This window comes from Zeugodacus cucurbitae, chromosome 6 (genome assembly GCF_028554725.1).
Source record: "Zeugodacus cucurbitae isolate PBARC_wt_2022May chromosome 6, idZeuCucr1.2, whole genome shotgun sequence".
Taxonomy (NCBI): domain Eukaryota; kingdom Metazoa; phylum Arthropoda; class Insecta; order Diptera; family Tephritidae; genus Zeugodacus; species Zeugodacus cucurbitae.
In genome coordinates this window covers 39,750,590-39,769,046 of record NC_071671.1, presented here as the reverse complement: position 1 = coordinate 39,769,046, position 18,457 = coordinate 39,750,590, and positions in this window count along the sequence as shown.

The following is an 18,457-nucleotide window of genomic DNA, read 5'->3' as shown; positions in this document are numbered from 1 at the left end:
TTGAAATCGATTATTCGGATTTTCGGTTTTCCTGAATACACCTGATCAGGATATTCGGTATTCTATTTTAGATAGTTTAATGAGGTATACTCACTATGTACTTGAATTATGTCAATATTCTTGCATTCTCCAATTGTTTAATGTTAAACGAGACGTTACTCTACACATTTTGCGCCTAGAAAACAGTAAGGTCGTTAAAACTCGCTAAGCAGTATAATTCAACAAAAGATTCGGAGATTCAGTTGTTATCTGAAGGTGTACGATTTCCGGACTATGAGAGGAAGCCCCTAAAGTTATTTTTATATCATACTTTCAAAATAAATGTATAGACATTTCAAAGAGTTCGCACAATTGATTCGTGAGATATAGCATTTCGAATGACGCAAGTTTGAGAAAAAAAATTGTTTAAATGAATTTAACACACTAACTCAATATTATTTCCTATGAATGACAGTTTCATATGTATTTTCATGCTTTGCGCGACAGTTGAAACAATTATTCGTTAATGATTTGTTAAATTTGGTAGAGATCATATTAGCATGGAGTTTCAGTGGATGTTCAAAAGAGACTTTCGCGAACGAAAACATCAGAAAAAAAATAAAACTTATTTCAAATTACTGAAAAGTGCGGTTGATCAAGATAGCAGCTTATCATTTAAAGTTCAATTCTATGTCAATTGAATAATCAACTTCGGCTAAATCACCTAATCCACTCTCACCACTGTATTCTCAACTTTCTACATTCAAATTATATACTTTTGTCTCACTGGCTCAAAGTCGCGGCGCGTTTAATGTACTATTTAGGGAAGTTCTTAATTTATTTCGTATGATTCTTCATTTTCGATATTTAATCATTTTAATTGATCACTATATTTGCATTTCTTAAGCATTCTGTTACATGTGCTTTCATGCTAGCCACTTAATTTCCGCGTAATTCAATTTTGTCTTTTTATTGAGCAATTATCGCGACGGGAAACAATGCCTTCCACGTTGGTAAATTAATACTAAATTTAAATGCCTTCGCGAAGAGGCGCTCACTCCACTTTTCACTCGTCACCATTCAACGTTTTATCTCCGTACAAAGAAAAAATCAAGAAAAAAACAATTTCGCATACATATTTAACATTTTAAATTGATAATATATGTATATGAACATATGTATACAGACATATTTCAGTTAGCGCGATTTATCTTACATATAAATCTCTGGTGTGGTGGACACAGTAGCATTCCGGCTGCTTGGCTGCGTGTGTACTACGTAAGAGAGGAAAATCTTATCGCTTAACAATAATTTCTGCCCTCAACCCATTTATTGTGCTTTCTACACATGGCACACACGCGTGTGTGTATCAATGTTTTTATTTAATTTATATATATTATAAATGTGGCTAACATAAGTACCTCGCCTTTTTAATTATTTATTATTTATACTATATGTGGACATACACATATACTCGAATGCGCGAGTTTAAATATTAATTTTGTTTATTTTTTGTCGTGGTTTTCTGCCTCTTCTTCTCCATGTTTACCTTTTTCACAAACTCAGTCGGTGTTGTTGTGAATTTGAGTGACAAGATTATGCTTAAAATAACAAACTATACATTTTCGCTTCACCGTAAGCTAGTTGGGCAATAAAAGCTGAAAAGCTGATTCATTTCAATGTTTGCCTTTCTTCTGCGAAAGGAACACGTATTTAAGAAGATATTTTTTGGATCTGCGTAATTTTAACAATAAGCTCTTAATACTTAAGGCAGGCAGATTTGTGGGATGTATAGGTTGCGTCGCAAGATTTTGGAGCTTATGCGCTCACAGGAAAACAAAAAGAAGAATCACTCCTAAGAAATGACTTACAGTCGAAGGTCATAATATCAGTTATGCTGAAATACCCAACAAATGAAGGGATCTTTCAACCAACTCTGAACAATTGATAGATTTGATGGAAAGATTTTTCAAGTCAAAAATACATTCGAGATTTCACAATGTGTTCTAGGGGTTGACTACTATTATAAAAACCTTTAGATTACTTCGGATTTGGATACAACTAAAAACTCGACTAAACACGGAAAGTGGTGAAACTAACAAGCAACTAGTATATATCAAAAAGATAGCGAAGTAGTTAATTCATTCAAATGAGGATCTACAAATTTACCCGAATTGAATAGGATAACTGTGTCAAGGCTTTTGAATGCAAATATTTTGATAAGAACTATAGAAGGGGAAGAGGTGTTTGACATAAAGGGACTCTTTCAGAATTGAATGGCAGCTGATTAAAAGAAGATATTCTTTGAATACATTGAAGCTTAAAACTGAACTTGAATGAAAGCCTGAAAATTTAAGAGGACTGTATTTTGACGTATACTCTCTGGAAAACGTCGATAAAGCAATTAGTCGCCGTGATTTCGATGGCAGGTTTTATTTCATATCCACAACATTCATATACTTTCTATCGTTCTCGTTTATTAAAAAAATAAAGTTATATGGACTGCAGAATCCTGAGCTTTTAAGAATTTAAATTTACATAATAAACTCAAATCGAAAAATTGAACTGTTGTGCTTCATTTGCTATTCACCTTCGGAAAAATCAAATTTAAAAGTGTAGTTTGTATATAAATACAAATATACATATATGTATGTATATTTATTAGTGTAGAAGAAATTTCATTAATTTAACACTCCCACAACCATTGTTGACTGAAATGTCATCGGTGTTCGAAGCAAAAGCACTCACGCAGTCTTGATAGTATTTGTTGATATGTGTAGATAATGAGCAATCTTATACTAATATTTTTGCAGTTGCTTAATTTAACATCAATTAACAAACATTTAAAACACTTAGAACAGTTAGAACACCAAAAATATATATAGCTATTTGGTAAGTATATATATATATATAAAATGTTCAACATTTATAAAAACAAAATATTTACATAACTATATAACTCAGATTTCACTTAAAAATCTCTAATATACACAACATTTGCTTATGTGAATCACGAATATTTTCTTTCAATTTTTTATCTTCTTCCGAAAACACGCACTTATTGAATTAAATTTAATATATGAAAGCACGTGACTGGAAATTTAGTTGGCAATATGAATCGTAATCGTAATGAATGTTGATCTAATTAGTCATAGAAACTTTCAAAAATATTATTTTTACCGACATTGATAAAGTAAATCTTTGCAAGTCATAACGGAAAGCCGAAATCTCAGAGGTAGTGCAGCGTTCTTGAAATTAGTAAGAAGGGAGAGATATATCGTCTGTTCAATCTGATCAACTCATTTTTACTATAACAACAAAGTTGAGCTAAGGAAAGGTACGAAGTATAAAAGAACTTGCAAAGTGAATATTATCCATACTTGTTTATTTTAAAGACATTATGCTGTCTGGACATACAGACTATGTTAATCTAATTATGAAATGTATATTAACTATAACGATGCGATATAAAAAATGCCTTATAACTTCTTCGGCTGCCTTAAACGGCATAAGAATATAATATTCAATAGGCAATGAGTAAAATTCTGTTCAACTTGATCGAACAAAATTCTGATATTTGTATAATTAGAGCAATTTTGTATCAAAACATTATTTTATTGGTGTTATTTTGAATGTACTTTATCAATTATTTTGGCATTATATTACGTGAGCAATTTAGTATTAGAGATATATTAAAACCAGAGCATAACATAGTTAATATCCTAGCAATGAGTATAAATATCTTTAAATGACATTAAAAACTTTCAGTTAAAAAAGCTTTTCAGCACATCTCCTCATTTGAAAATCTCTTAAGCTAATTAACTTCCAAAAATCTACGATCACCTGCTAATGACGAAACGGAAGCAACGATAACGTGTCGTTTGTGTTGCTGTGATGTTATAATCGTTGGAGTGCAAAAAAAAACGATAATCTATTTAACAAAATAATATTCAAAAGAACATTATGCTAAGAACGCACTTAATGCAAGCAATACGCTAGCCCAGAAGCTCAAATACGCCGTTATTTTTCTTATCAAAGCTGCCAATTCAAGCTGTCAATTATTTAAAATATAAAATACTACTTTAGATAGCGATTATCTGACACCATTTTACGCTTTAACTAAAGAGAATTTTAATTTTAATTTAATTTATGTGAAATTGCATTCATTTACGTATATAAAATTTATTTTTTTTTTTAATGATGACTACCAACTTCCGGAGAAAAGATAAAAATAGTTTTTAGATTATTCAAGAATTTTTAAATATTTTTTTATAATAATTTCGTAAGCACATAAGCAAATGTTGTTTATTCATAATACAAAAATACAGTTAATTGCCTTGTGTAGAGCAGGGTTAAAACAAACATGGCAAATGTTGACAGTTATGATAGACACAAAGATGTTTGGCGAGTCAATAGAGTAGATTAGCGTAGCAGACTACACACATAGAGTTTAATTAGAATTACAACATTTTCAACATTTTCGTAAATTCAAAATTTAAATTTATTCAGAAAAACATTGATACGAAAGATAAACACAAACATGTAAAAGACACAAATATTTATAAGTTGAACTCCACAACATTGAACTCTACAACCAAAATAGAGTCAACACAGATATATGTATAACATAGATAGAATTTATGATGACACCAAGTAAGACAGCAATAATAACAACAATTAGAGCAACATTAAATAGTTGTAAACACAGCAAGTTGTTACAGAGTAAAAAATTACAACACAACATTCAAACAACTTTTGTAGCTTACGAATTCAACGTTTTCAACGCGTGAGTTCAGCAATAATGCTTTGTCGCTGTAGTGGCGATTTTTCTAATATAGTTTTCCTCAAACACACACACAGTTATTTGTTGAAATATATATATTTTTTTTAATTTCAATATTTCAATATTGTTTGTATTCACGCCGCCTTCGCAATAAAAATCGACGCAACAATTCAAACGCACAAATCCGTTAACGGTTCAAACTGTGGCCGAATGCGTTTCGCATTTATCCGTTACATCGACCGACTTCCGCCCGAATGCATACGAACGCGCCAATGTTGCTTGTCTTGCTGCTGACGAACAGCAATGCGTCCTGCACGTGAGGCTAGAGTCTAGAAACTAAACTCGCCAAAAGTTGCAAAGCGCCAGCCAAGAAAGGATTCGTCGTTCAACTCGCTACAACGAAACAGACACACACACAGTTAACTGCGCTTACAATGCGATTTATGGGCTGTAGCACGTGTGCAAGCGTCTCGTGATTGCATTGCGATTGCACAGAGCGAGATGGCGATAGTGTTATGCAAGGAAATAGCTTCACACCGGCCAACGGAATGCGAAGCAGCGCATTGCGAGCGTGTTAGTGTGGTTTGGGGCTGGTTTACTTCTGCTTATTGTTGTTAATTTGTTGTTTCTTTTGTTGTTGTTGCATACTTGTATGCGCTGTGCATTACATGGCAAACATATTTACATATTATACATATGTAATTTTTAGAATATTCAAATACAAATAATCATTACTTCAAATATCCATTTACTTATCAAATTATAGTTTATGTCTGGAAAAAGAGCATTTTATAATTACTATTAATTAACCTAAATTTCTTGTTTACGAAATCTCATTTTGTTTGAAATCTGCTGAAGGTTTATATGGAAATAGTACAGTATAGCCTCCCTTTCGAGCTGAGGTCACCGAATCCCATCCTGATTTCCAACCAGCCATGGAATGTGAACTCATCATCAAAATTATTCGTAAATTTTTTTCTGTCGCTACAACAACTGTAATTTGCACCCACAAAATCCATCCGTTAAAAAATCATATGAAGGTAAAGAATAAAATTGTCTGGGCAGCCATCATTTTAAATAAAATACGTCGACTGTGAGATCTAATCTTTATATATAAAATTCTTTTGTACTTGTGTATGTTGTCCTCCTAAACGGCTGGACCGATTTGAATGCAATTTTTTATGTTGTCTTCAGGTGGGTTCTCTATGGTTTGTAGCTACCATTCGGTCCAATTTAAATAGTACATTTAATTAATTTTAAATTTCTAAATTTTTTTGATGTTTCATAGTTGCCAAAAGTAGATGGCGCGATTGCTACTGTATAGAAACAGCCTAAAAGTAGATACAATTGCTTTTGATTGGGAAATGTTTTATAGTTGAATGTCGTTACTGTCTGTGTACCAGATCTTCAATCCAATTATATATTAATTCTAACTACAGTTGAACTTTCATAACTCGAACTTCAATAACTTGAAGTTCTCCATAACTCGAACTTTTTAATTGGCAATATAAGTAAAATTGCATACAAATTTCCTTCCATAAATCGAACTTTTCGACCAGGGCATAATACAAAATTTAAATCTGAAATCGAGGCAGAATTTTAAAAGAGTCCCTATATATCGAAAGGAGTCGAACAAAAACTATTACCCTTATGGATTGATGATAAATCATATAACAAAGGCATAAGATGCAGACATCAAGTGCTAAACAATAGCAAACTGCAACACACAAAATTACAGAATAGACGTTTTAACGTATTTAAATAGACCTTTATGCGAAATAAATAAATACAACTGTATATAAATATATATTTTAAAGTTTTTTGAAAAATTGTGTGCTTTAATGAAAACTTCTATAACTCGAAGTCTTCTTGTGGATTATGGTGATTCGAGTTAGGGAATACCAACTGTATTATTTTTATGAAATTTATAAATTGAATTTATTTATTTAAAAAAAACACTACCAAGTTCCAAATAATTATTTCAATTTCTCTATTTATTTATTTATTTAAGAAAAATCAAAATGTGACTGTTAAGTAAATATTCGAAAAAAGTTGCTCATACGCCCACGCACTTTCGCACCACATAATTTATAACATAAACAAATATGTACACAGGCACATACTACCGGCCACTTAAGACAGCCCATTCCCGCCTTTTTTCAGCCAGCGCTTCGTTTAGGTCCTTTTTGCACATTCATATTTCGTGAAATCTAAGCAGGTTCAGGGGTGGCTTTTAGCGTCCTGCGCATTGGCCAACAGCCGCGTGCAAACGATAACTGACCATGTAGTTGTTGTTGCTTGCTGCTGCATGAAAAAGCATGCATTAGCTTAGACTAACAACAAAATTTTGGGCACCACCTTCCCTTCACAACAACAAAGAAGTGGCGAACACAACGCTGCAAACGCCTGTTTGCCGGCAACAATAAGAACAACAGCAACAACAAATGTGTTTTGTTCGAAAGCATGGCAATAACAATAAAAGCAACAGTGTTGCCACCACCACCAATGCAGCCACTCAGAATAACAATAACAACAAGTGTCACGTGACACGTGGCAAAGTTGTTGACAAACAAACTTTTCGCTTTCTTTGTTTTCACGTTTTGCCTCTTCTCACTTCCACTTGCAGGCGAGCAGCAGCACTTCCTTGGACGGCAATTTGCGCGCCTTTTTGCCGTTAGTGGAATTTATGTGGAATGCCGCACGAACATGTGGAATGTGTGTGGCAAGTGGCAAGTTAGCGCGCGTTGACAACACTTTAAGTGCATTCCTCGCCACCTGACGAACTGCGTGCCGTACACACACACATTAGATAAATATTTATTCCATTCACTATATGTACATACCTACATAGCGTACGCATATTTGTAAATGTGGAAGTGGGTGTGTGGCAGGCGCGTTTCTATGCTCGGCTCGGCCGTCATTAGTGGAATGTTAATCAAGTTGCACTGAATTGTGCACTGCAAATATTTATGCGCAAAGACAAATGCACTCCTGTTGACATTCAAGAAAGTAACATGGATCCACACATACGTACCAACACAAGCATACGCGACCGGCGAAAGTTCTTTAATGCGTTAATCGAATGACAATTGCATCTTTATTTTATTTTCGAAAGACCTCTTAAATATCGAGAAGCAGTTTAATCTTAAACATTCGCTGAAGAGGCAGGGTTTTGGATGACACATTGTTTTGGAGCCAACAACTCACTGAGTTCAGTGCGCGAAATTTTGTTTGCTAGTTGTCCTAATTTTTTTATTCCAAATTTATTGAAAGCATCTTGAACTCTACAATAAAGCGCCCAACTCCAGTAAGCAAGTAAATTACATGAAAATTTTACACCTGAAAATTATAGCGAATTTGCTTCCCATCGTATTATGACTTTTCCCAGTTTTTGAAACTCAAGAACGTACTCGCTGCAAAGAAACCACCGGGGACAACTGGGGACTATTTTGAATCAGCTAGGTTGATTAATAAATCAGAAATTTTACGAATAATTTGTTTTTCCCTAACCCTTTCATGCACAATGTTGATTATAGGCAACATTGTACTTACCGGCTTCTAACTCTCGTTATTTAAATTTTTTTGGACTTTTTTCAATTATGTAGACTTATGTGTTGTGCAAGCTTACAGTTACTTTTTCTGATATGAGCTGTGCACGATTTCATTCAGTAAGAGTTCTCCGCAGAGTGGAATTGTCACAATCGGTTTCGCGAAAAAAGTTATACTAAAGTGGTTATACAAACAGTGTTCAAAAACATAAAAATAATTGTTTTATTTTAAAACAAAGTGAGCTATATAAATAAGTAAAGATAAGAGAGATAATCATGAGAAAAGTGTTTAGTTTATTTATAATAATTTAATTTATGCCTGTAAGCAACATCCTGTAACTATTGAACCAGGATACATAGGACTTTGAAATTTTTAACACTTCATATTTGAGTTAATATATATCTGTCCTAAAAAACAAATTAGCTCCGCCCATTTTAATTCGGGCATGAGAGGGTTGAAACAATTAAAAGATTTAAACCAACAATATTTAACTATCTGGTATATTTTATAAGGATAAACCATTGAATCTTGGAAAAAGATCAGCAAACTAAATTTATAAAGAGTTTAATGATGCAATGCCTCTTCTCCACCATAAAACCAACAAATCAGAAAAAAAATTCTCTCATAGGTAACATACCCTAGTTTGAGCTCTATAATCTAACAGTAATCTGTCAATTAACAATTTCGTAGAACAACAATGTTTAATAATTACTCGTTATTCGTATGGAAGGAAGATAGTCTGTTAACTAATTACACTTACGGTACATACTAGTTCTAAATAAGTTTATAGCAAATCTCTCATATTTGCTCTTCACTCTGCTGTAAGCTCACCCTTATTTAAATATAAAATCATAACATCTTACAAATATATACTTGGGTGTATAGTGAACCAAAAGAAACTTGTACAGAGAAAAGTTTGGACTTTGAAGATACTTATCTCTTAAACTAATTAAGATATTGACATGCGTCTAAGAGTGATAAAAAGTGCGTTTTATTAGTTATTTGAATGTAAATAAAATCTATTTCAAAAAATTTTTGTTTTCTCAGAAAAATTAAAAAGTTTAAAATAACTCCGATTTCGGGAGTTAAGAAAACTTGATGAAGATTACAAAGTTGTTTAAGAAAAATTAAGGCTTTATTGGTTACGGAATGGCTATCGTACTAACCCTCAATCCCACAAAATATAGGCAAACATCTACGAGCCTATATGGCGATAAAGCCACTAAAGCCCTAAGTTAATAGTAAAAATAAATATAGATTAAAAAAACTATAATAAAAAACACGCTTTTAATCAAAATCAAACTAAAAAATTAAAAATAATTCTAAAAATATGCTCACAAAAATAATTAACGAATAATATTTGTATTTTTGGTTCAAAATAGTGAGTTGTTCAATGTGAGAGAAATTTAATACAAAACACTAACGCTGTACAATTTTTTTTTGTTCACTGTATGTTGATTTTATGATTCCATTTTGTGCTCGTTGAAATTTTCTCACTAAAATTTGTCCAATGTGTAATATTAGGCAAATGGGTGCCTAATTGGGACACTTTACATGCAAATGCCGGTCAATTCCGTTGCCTGAGTGTGTGTGTGCGCTCTGGAGTTAATTTTTGTTTACATTTAATGCAAAATAAATTGAGTAAAGATTAATTTTATGACTTTTCTACCATGCCAGCCAACAACAAAAATAACAACGACAACGCTAAAGTCAACAACTATTTATTATACGTCAACAACAACTTGTGCGTGTGAAATGACTCTACTTTAGCAACAACAAAATGAATATAACTTTATTACCAAATAGACAAAATAATGAATCTAAATTCAAAATAACAAAAACAACAACGATGGAATATTACAAACTCTAATATATTTATACTGACGCTGTTCATTAGTGCGTTGAAATGTGTTTTTGTTGTTGTTTATTTTAGCACTTTGCGATGGTAATGAGATCATTGTTTTGGGCAATTTTGGTAGCAAAGGATACTGTTTACATTTTATACATATGTATGTATGTTGTTGGAGATATACAAATGAGGCTATTTGTCCATATTATTTGTTGTTTAGCTAGTGGAGCTCGACTCGTTGGCCACTATGTGGATTGCAGCGATTCTTAGCTGAAGTGGATTATTGTTTATTGATTGTGTAAAATTTAAAATTCAATATCATTAATGAAATGTTATGGATGGCCGTTGTTTTAAATTGCCGAAATAGCAAATTGACCGGCAGCATAAAATTAGAATTTATCTGGTTTGTGTAGAGATTTGTGTTTTGCAATACACAGAAGGGTGTTTGTACAATATACGGAGTGATTATCATGAAAAATTAGTATTTATTGTCTAATATAGACATATACGTACAACATATATTACTTCTAAATACTGAAATTACTGCATATGCAAGGAAATTTATTAAATGATTATCAAATGTGCTACTTGTATTGTCATGGAGACTTTAGAGCCTGATCAAACAAGTCGATATCATCGTTTAGCTCGTCGACCTTATCCCTTCATCACAGTTATCCGCGCGGGAAGGTCAACAAGTGTGCAAAATCCTTCTCAGAAACTAATCAAGCGAAAATTTCTTGAATATTATTAAATGGGAGCCGATATACTTTTGATCTGATGAATGAGAGGAAACTTGGAGGAAATGTGTCAATATAATCGACCATGGTCGTTAAGAAAACTTTTGGAGGTTATAAAACGCTGAATTCAAATCTGTAATCAGTTTGCCTCTATCAGCTCTAGTTTTCATGATATCGCTTTTTTATACCCTCTACTTATGACCTCCAATTATGACAGTCTGTCAGTTTTTTCCAAAATATTTTTTTCCATCAAATTTTTTTATTTGCTGTTATAGTTATTGCCAAAAAAGTGCCCAAATATTTTAAGTATTTAAAAAGTAAAACATTTCCAAATTTTCAGGTAATCGGTCCAAGTGACTGTGCAAATAATGTATTTTAATACTCATGTTGCAGCCAACGTCTCTGAACTTATCCAGCGTATTCTCCATTAATTGAACTTAACTTGGAGCTTTATTATTTCCCAAGAAATTTTTTATAACTTACACGAATGATGCCCACGCATTTCGTTCAGTTTCGTTCATTGACTTATCAAAATCGTTGTCATTCATAAACTGCCTTATTTGGGGATCGTCAAAACTCCTGTTCTAATCTTATCTCTACTTAGAGTAGGCATTTTGCTGCAAATATATGCAAAACATTCCCCATCGCGATTCAGAGCCCTAACAAACTGCTTCATGAGTCCTAAATTGATGTGCAACGGTGGTAGGACGATCTTTTCACGTGGAACGTTGGATCTGCTATCCCAGAGACACAAAAAGCAAGGGTACTTAGTATAACCACTCTGTTGTCCAGGAAGAAAATTGACAATTTTAAGATCAACACAAATGATCCATTGGTGGTCTTGGTATTTTATCTTTTTCATCACTAACGCAAATTTGTTATATTCTTCTTTCATTGTTGTGGAGTGCACAATTAATGCATACATATTGCCATTGCGCAATAATACGCACTTCGCGAACGCGAACTGTCCACGAAGAGACGCCAATCTCTAGGTAGATACTTGGATAGCCCCAGTTTCTGCATAAGACCATTTATATTATTACAAAACACCAGATTGCCTTCCTTAGTAAAAAATGTTGAAGAATAGTTTCTGTGCCTTCGAAAACACTGTCGCAATCACTTAGATCATTAGCGGCATTATGTTCAAACTCCGAACTCGGCTCTGGAGAATCATTCAGTTTTGGAATTTGAACATCTTCGGAATGGGGAATTGGACGGCGCGTGCTGACGGTAAATCGGGATACTGCCATTTATTTTCTTGTTAATACCAGCAATACTCACTAAACAAAAGTAACAGTCCAAATGATTTCTGGGCTCTCTCCAAGCCATCGGCACACCAAACTTAAGCCTATTTCGTTTTCCTTGAGTCCACTGTCGCAAATTTACATAGCAAGTATTGCACACAATGTGAGGAGCCCAGCTTGTTCACCAAGATCAACTCCAAAGTAATCTAAATACGATTTTTTAACAAATTCGCAAATAGGTCTTATGTTTTCTTTAAAGGTGTATTCTCCACAAATGTAACAAAATGTGTCAGCGTAATTTTTACACCGTCTTCTAATGGAAGTCATTTCTATTTAGATCAACACTTTTAAATAAACTTTGCCAACTGCAATAAACCACTTCTTACAATCAACTAACTTCCGATATGCAATTGGAGCGCAATAAGAAAAAATAACGTTCTCAATAATATTATACAAATAAAATTCCTGTTAATCAGCTAGCAACTACACAAAAAATAATATTTTCGGAAACTGCTTGTACCGAATTTTATATACCATCCACTAAATGAGTTACTAAGTTAAATTAACTGAATTCATCAAAAAAGCATATCTTAAGCGAACCGGTTTGATACCTATAATTTTTTTTTCAAGTCATAAGTTAAGAGGAGGGTATAAAAAAACATCAGTATATCATGAAAACTAGAAAACAAACTGATTACAGATTTGAATTCAGCGCGCCCAAATTAACTAGAATCAGTTGATAAATTCAAAGAAGGAAACAAATAATTTGGTTAATTTTGTCGGGCTATGTTATCTAAAGGATGAGTGAATTCCCCGCTGTACGGAAAATTCAAGAGAACGAAAATATGCACAAAATAGTTAAAGCTTTTGTGAGGTAAAATACAAGCTCGCTTAGATAAAATTTTAATAATACGATCTGGACCCCATTTACAATCACGTTTGTACTTCAGCCACTTCTTTCATTCATAAACTAAATTTATCCATGTACTAACGAAATACTTTTGGTTTATTATTTTTAGATGAACCAACAATGAGTTTTGATGTCCACGGAAAAAACATCTTTTTAGACAAGTCATATGAGATGATGATCCAACGGCTGTTTTCGGAATTTTTAAATATAAATTTCACAGAATATTGTTTAAATATGTGTCTTTGATATTTTGATTCGTTTAAATGAAATATATGATTGCATATGTATATTAAAAAAAAATTGAAAACATCATTGTTTTCAACATCTGAAACCCATCTAACCCCTTAAGGCAATGCAATATATGTAAACATTGTAAGTCCAAGAATAGTGAACATTTCTTTTAAGCTTGCTTTCTTAAGACCTTCAAATATTTAAATAAACAGAAACCTATAAATTTATTTTGTATGTGTTTTGTCTTTTGCAAAACGGCAGCGTAAATATATCAGACCAACTTTTGTAGCGAAAACACCAACTTTTAATTACGAATATTACGTAAAAAGCAATTTACTTAGCTGCTAAGTAGAGCACGCCCTACTCCAAAGAAGCAAAGTAGAAAATTAGCTGGCAACGCCCGCCTCATTTCGACAATCGCCGTTCCAAGTGTCAGAGGCAGTTTTAAACTAATTTTACCATAAAAAATAAGGAAATAACAGTAAAACTTAAAATGAACGGTAAAAATAAAACGCTCGTTGCAACAACAAATGCAAACAAACATTCGCAAATGAAAAAGTATGTATGCTTCGGAAAGGTTAATACACACATTAGTGGAGCACAGTGTAATTGATGTGTATTATTGTCATAATCTTTCTTTGTCTATTTGTAGGCTTAATAAGCGCCGCGTTTCTGTGTTCACATGGAAAATATTTGAAATTCTTTTGCCACGAGGAAAATAGTAAAAAGAAAGCGCATGGAGGCAAGCGGTAGTGGGGGGAAGAGCGTGCGGCTGGGATCTTTTGTAGGGGCGAAAAATTACAAATTGAGCCGAGTGATATCTAATTAGTAGACAAGTGTAACCTAGTACCAGGAGCCAACTGTTCCATTTTGATGCGCCGGAAATACACAAAGTGCAAAGCACAAAGCAAAGGCCAAAGAGAAAAACATACAAAATAAAAAGCGAAAAGCACTTCAGGGGATAGTGGAGAGTGGAAAGAGGGAAACTTTACCAAACAACATGTCACACACTCGTTCACACATAAACAGAAAAGCGGTGAACAAATGTAGATTTCACTTGTCTTTTATTTACAACTACAGTGGGTATTTGAAACAACGGTAAATGCAAAAAGTGCATCAAACCTAGAAGATACCAAAAACGTGCAAGAAGACAGCATGAGCAAGCAATGAAAAAGGAAAAAAACATTTATGTAAACTTCCAAAGTTTCCGAAACTCACAAAGCCCTGCCCCCTCCGATATCTGTGCAGCACAGAGCTCAAAGCGAATGATGAGCTCCACTCGCAAGCCGTTAATGCACTGTTGGGCAAAACAAATGTAGCACTGTCCAAATGTTAGCTCTGTGCGCACTGTGCTAAATGCTCAACCCGAAATGGTTAGCAAATTAAGCGCCAAATGCTGCACAAAATCCAGTCCGCATACGTGCGAGTGTGAGTCGGTCGCGTCCGAGTTTTGTTTTGCAAGCCGTGTGCAACGCCAACGCTGTGGAATGCTCCCTCGCGAGGCCATTATGCACTTTGCCAACTAATAAAATAAGTTGGGCGCAAATAATATAATAAAAAGTTTAGAAATGTAACGGTGAAATGTTGTACAACAAAAAATTTTATTGACGAATACTTAGACAAGGTAACGGTGAGCAGACTCTGTGAGAAATGCTTTACGGAAACAGAACGAAAGATTCGGCAAGGCAAAAATAGATTAAATCTGACTGTGGAAGACTCTGTAAAGACTATTCAGGTTAGACTTTCCGGCAGTTCTATAAAATTTTATCAAAATTAACTAAATTATTTTGAGACTTATGGGATTTTTTTTTCATTTCAGAGAAAAATATATCGTATTGAAACTATAATGGTTCCAACCCCCCTTTATCAATATTTACGAAACAGTAACTATATTTAGGTCTTAAGAAGGACTGTAACCTCTCCGGGCTCAACTAGCACAAGACGCGTCATTTTAATGCCTTATCGTAGGATCTTTATATTCTTGTTATCTTCTTTTCATCATGATCCAAATGGAACCCCGTTATAGTCTAAGTCTGCATATACTTTTCCAGGACCAATGAGTACTTAGTTCTTGTGTTGTCAAAGCTGACCCATATCTGCTTCGTTATCTTTGATTTTATAGATTTTCATCTGTTCTGAGCTATTTACATATTCTAGTGGGTATGGTATTAATTCTGCCACGGATTCGTCTAGATAGGCTCCTGACTTAGCCAACTCGTCTGCTGTCAGATTACGGACCTAGGCCTTTAGGAAACCAATTGCGAATCCACCGGGACTGGAATCCCCTTACACTACATTGTATTCTCTGAACCACTCTGGAGCCTTGATGTTACTATGACTGAAATCTCAGTCAGAGAGAAATCTCAAGATCCTTGAAATATGTATACCTACTTCAACGATACTCGTACATACTCCGCTACCCATGTTGGACCCGTCGGTATAGATTGAGATAATCGTAGTATTCTCCTCCCTACAAAACTTCTTCTCCAAAGATGTCTACTATTGAAGTCCAACTGTGGGAGTATATAGTCCAATTTATAACAGTATATGTAACTCAGAAGTTTTTGACTATCCAAAAAGGCTTTTATAATGAATCGATATAATGCATGGAATAATTAATTTTTAATCAAGCCCGTAATTTTGAATAAATAATAAGCCGATTGTAATACGATAAGTTATAATCATGGATCTACTTAGTACAAATCACACAATCAACTGTGCACCACTTAGGCATAAGGTTAGAACTTTGACAACGAATTTTCCCAAAGGCCAATGCCAAAAAATAGATATAAGGCTCCATGTTTTTATTTCGCAAACATTTATTTCTTTCTTTTACTGTGAATAATTTAAATAGAAATGTATAAAATTATTTCATAAATAAATTGGTTTCTCCAACATAAAACAATATTTTTCTTTCTCAAAAAAATTGTATTTTTTTACTTTTCCCTACAGGTCATCATTTCAATGAAGTTGTATGAACACATTAGAAGTGCGGGCATCAAGGAGATCATTGGTTGATAAATTGATAAATTGGTTTCTCCAACATAAAACAATATTTTTCTTTCCCACAAAAATTGTATTTTTTTACTTTTCCCTACAGGTCATCATTTCAATGGAGTTGTATGAACACATTAGAAGTGCGGGCATCAAGGAGATCAATGTTTAGCTATTGCACCGTCAGGTACTGGCCTGCATATCGCTCTTAGATGCAACTGATCTACTGCCAAAACTTGTGCATTTATTTTACAGACGAATACAAATAAATAATATCGTTTTATAACTGGACTTTTTATATTTATTTGTTTGTTGCAAGTGTTAGCACTGAAAATAAAGAAATAGAAACTGTGCTGCCAAAGCGGCGTAAGGTTAAATGACTGCGACCACGGGCCGTATACGTAACATTTGAAATGTGCATAAAAACAGGCGTTGCATGCAACAAAGGTGCAACGGCGAAGGTTATAAGCACACATAAACCAACGCACATACATATTAAACCCAGACTTTGGTGTTACCGCAATCACATAGGCTACATATAACTCCGACACGCGTGTGTGCAAAACTCGTTTGCGAACTTTAAATGTAAATTGTAAAAAATTACAAGAATAAAAACGTTGCTTAAATGTTATTGTTTTATCAATAACGAGTATTTGTTCAAATCATTTTGTTTTAATTTTTTTCTTACGCCTTTTTTTCAATGCGCTTGCCTTGAGAGCCAGCGATTTGTGATAAGAATCGCGCCAAGCTGTGCGAAAGCCAAAAATTACAACGGCAACACCCACTAGATGCAGCACCCGCCCGCTCTGTTCAGCGCCGCTTGCAGTGAAATATCGACGCAATACTCGAGCTGGATGGCAATGACGCTTGCTAAGTGATTTCGAAGCAACTGCTCGCGATTCGCTTCGTACCGTCCTCACAATCGTTTATCAAAAGCATTTCTTATTGCTTGTCAGCAAAAACCATTCGAGATTGTCGAATTATCACAGCGGCGACATAACGAAAATTCTGAAGACATCAGCACAACGCGGCGCAGCGAAGGCCGTGGGCGCTGCTGACACTTGTGACTTGCCATTCAACGATGCTCAGTTGGTATATGAGTATGCTGCCACCTATTTAAGCGCCACACTTGCCACAGCTGCACTCGAGCGCAAGTGAAGTTGTCACTTGAGCGTAATCGGAAATGCCAAATCGACAAATCGTTGAAACGACCAATACTACTAACAACAACAACAACCATCTTCGTCTGTTGTCTACATGCTGTCAGATGTGCTCAGCAAGTGAGTTAGCGCTTCATGTGAGCTCACCAAACCCCTTAAGAATGTAATGCGAACACATGTGAACCACATTTTATACCCAGGCACAACATGCAGCATAAGTAAATTCCATGTTGTCAGATGTAACGGATGTGGGTGTTTGATTCGAATTCTAAATTGGAGCAAATTTTCCCAAAAAAGTCGGTATTGTATCACCAATATCCCGCTTCTGGTCAGTTGTAGCATATCATCAGACCATAGATTTAAGGGGTTTGGTGGATAGATTGTACTGTCTCATTAAAAAGTGTAATATGTTTAAAACATTATCTAAAATTTTCAAATCAATCCTTGTACTATCGAAATATTTTTGGTTTACTGATTTTAGATGAACCAATAAAGAGTTATAATGTCCACCACAAGACCTTTTTGTTGGACACGTCATAGGAGATAAGGTGCCAAAGGCTGAGTTCTCGGAATTTTAAAATGAAAATACTTCTTAAACATGTATCTTTGATACACTGTATTGTATAAATGAAATATATGATTGTATATATTTAAAAAAATTAAAAAATACCCTTGTTTTTAACCCCTGAATCCCACCTAACCCCTTAAGGCATAACAACAAAAGTTCTCTAACATTGTCAAATCACAATTTGGCATTGAGATGATTAAATTTGATTTTTGGAACAAAAAAGTCAAATTTAACTCAAGTGAAACTTGAATGTAAATTTGGTTCGAGCGGCGACAGCACTTCCCTACTAGCTACAGTAAAAATTTGTATGCAGCTTTTGGCATACATATAAATAAATGTGTGTGTGTGTGTGCATAGCAAATAAACATGCCACATTATCCTTTGAAAAGCTGCGAATTCCCAATGGCCAAAGGACATTTTGGAACTTGATACAAGCGTGTAGTAGGCGACCAT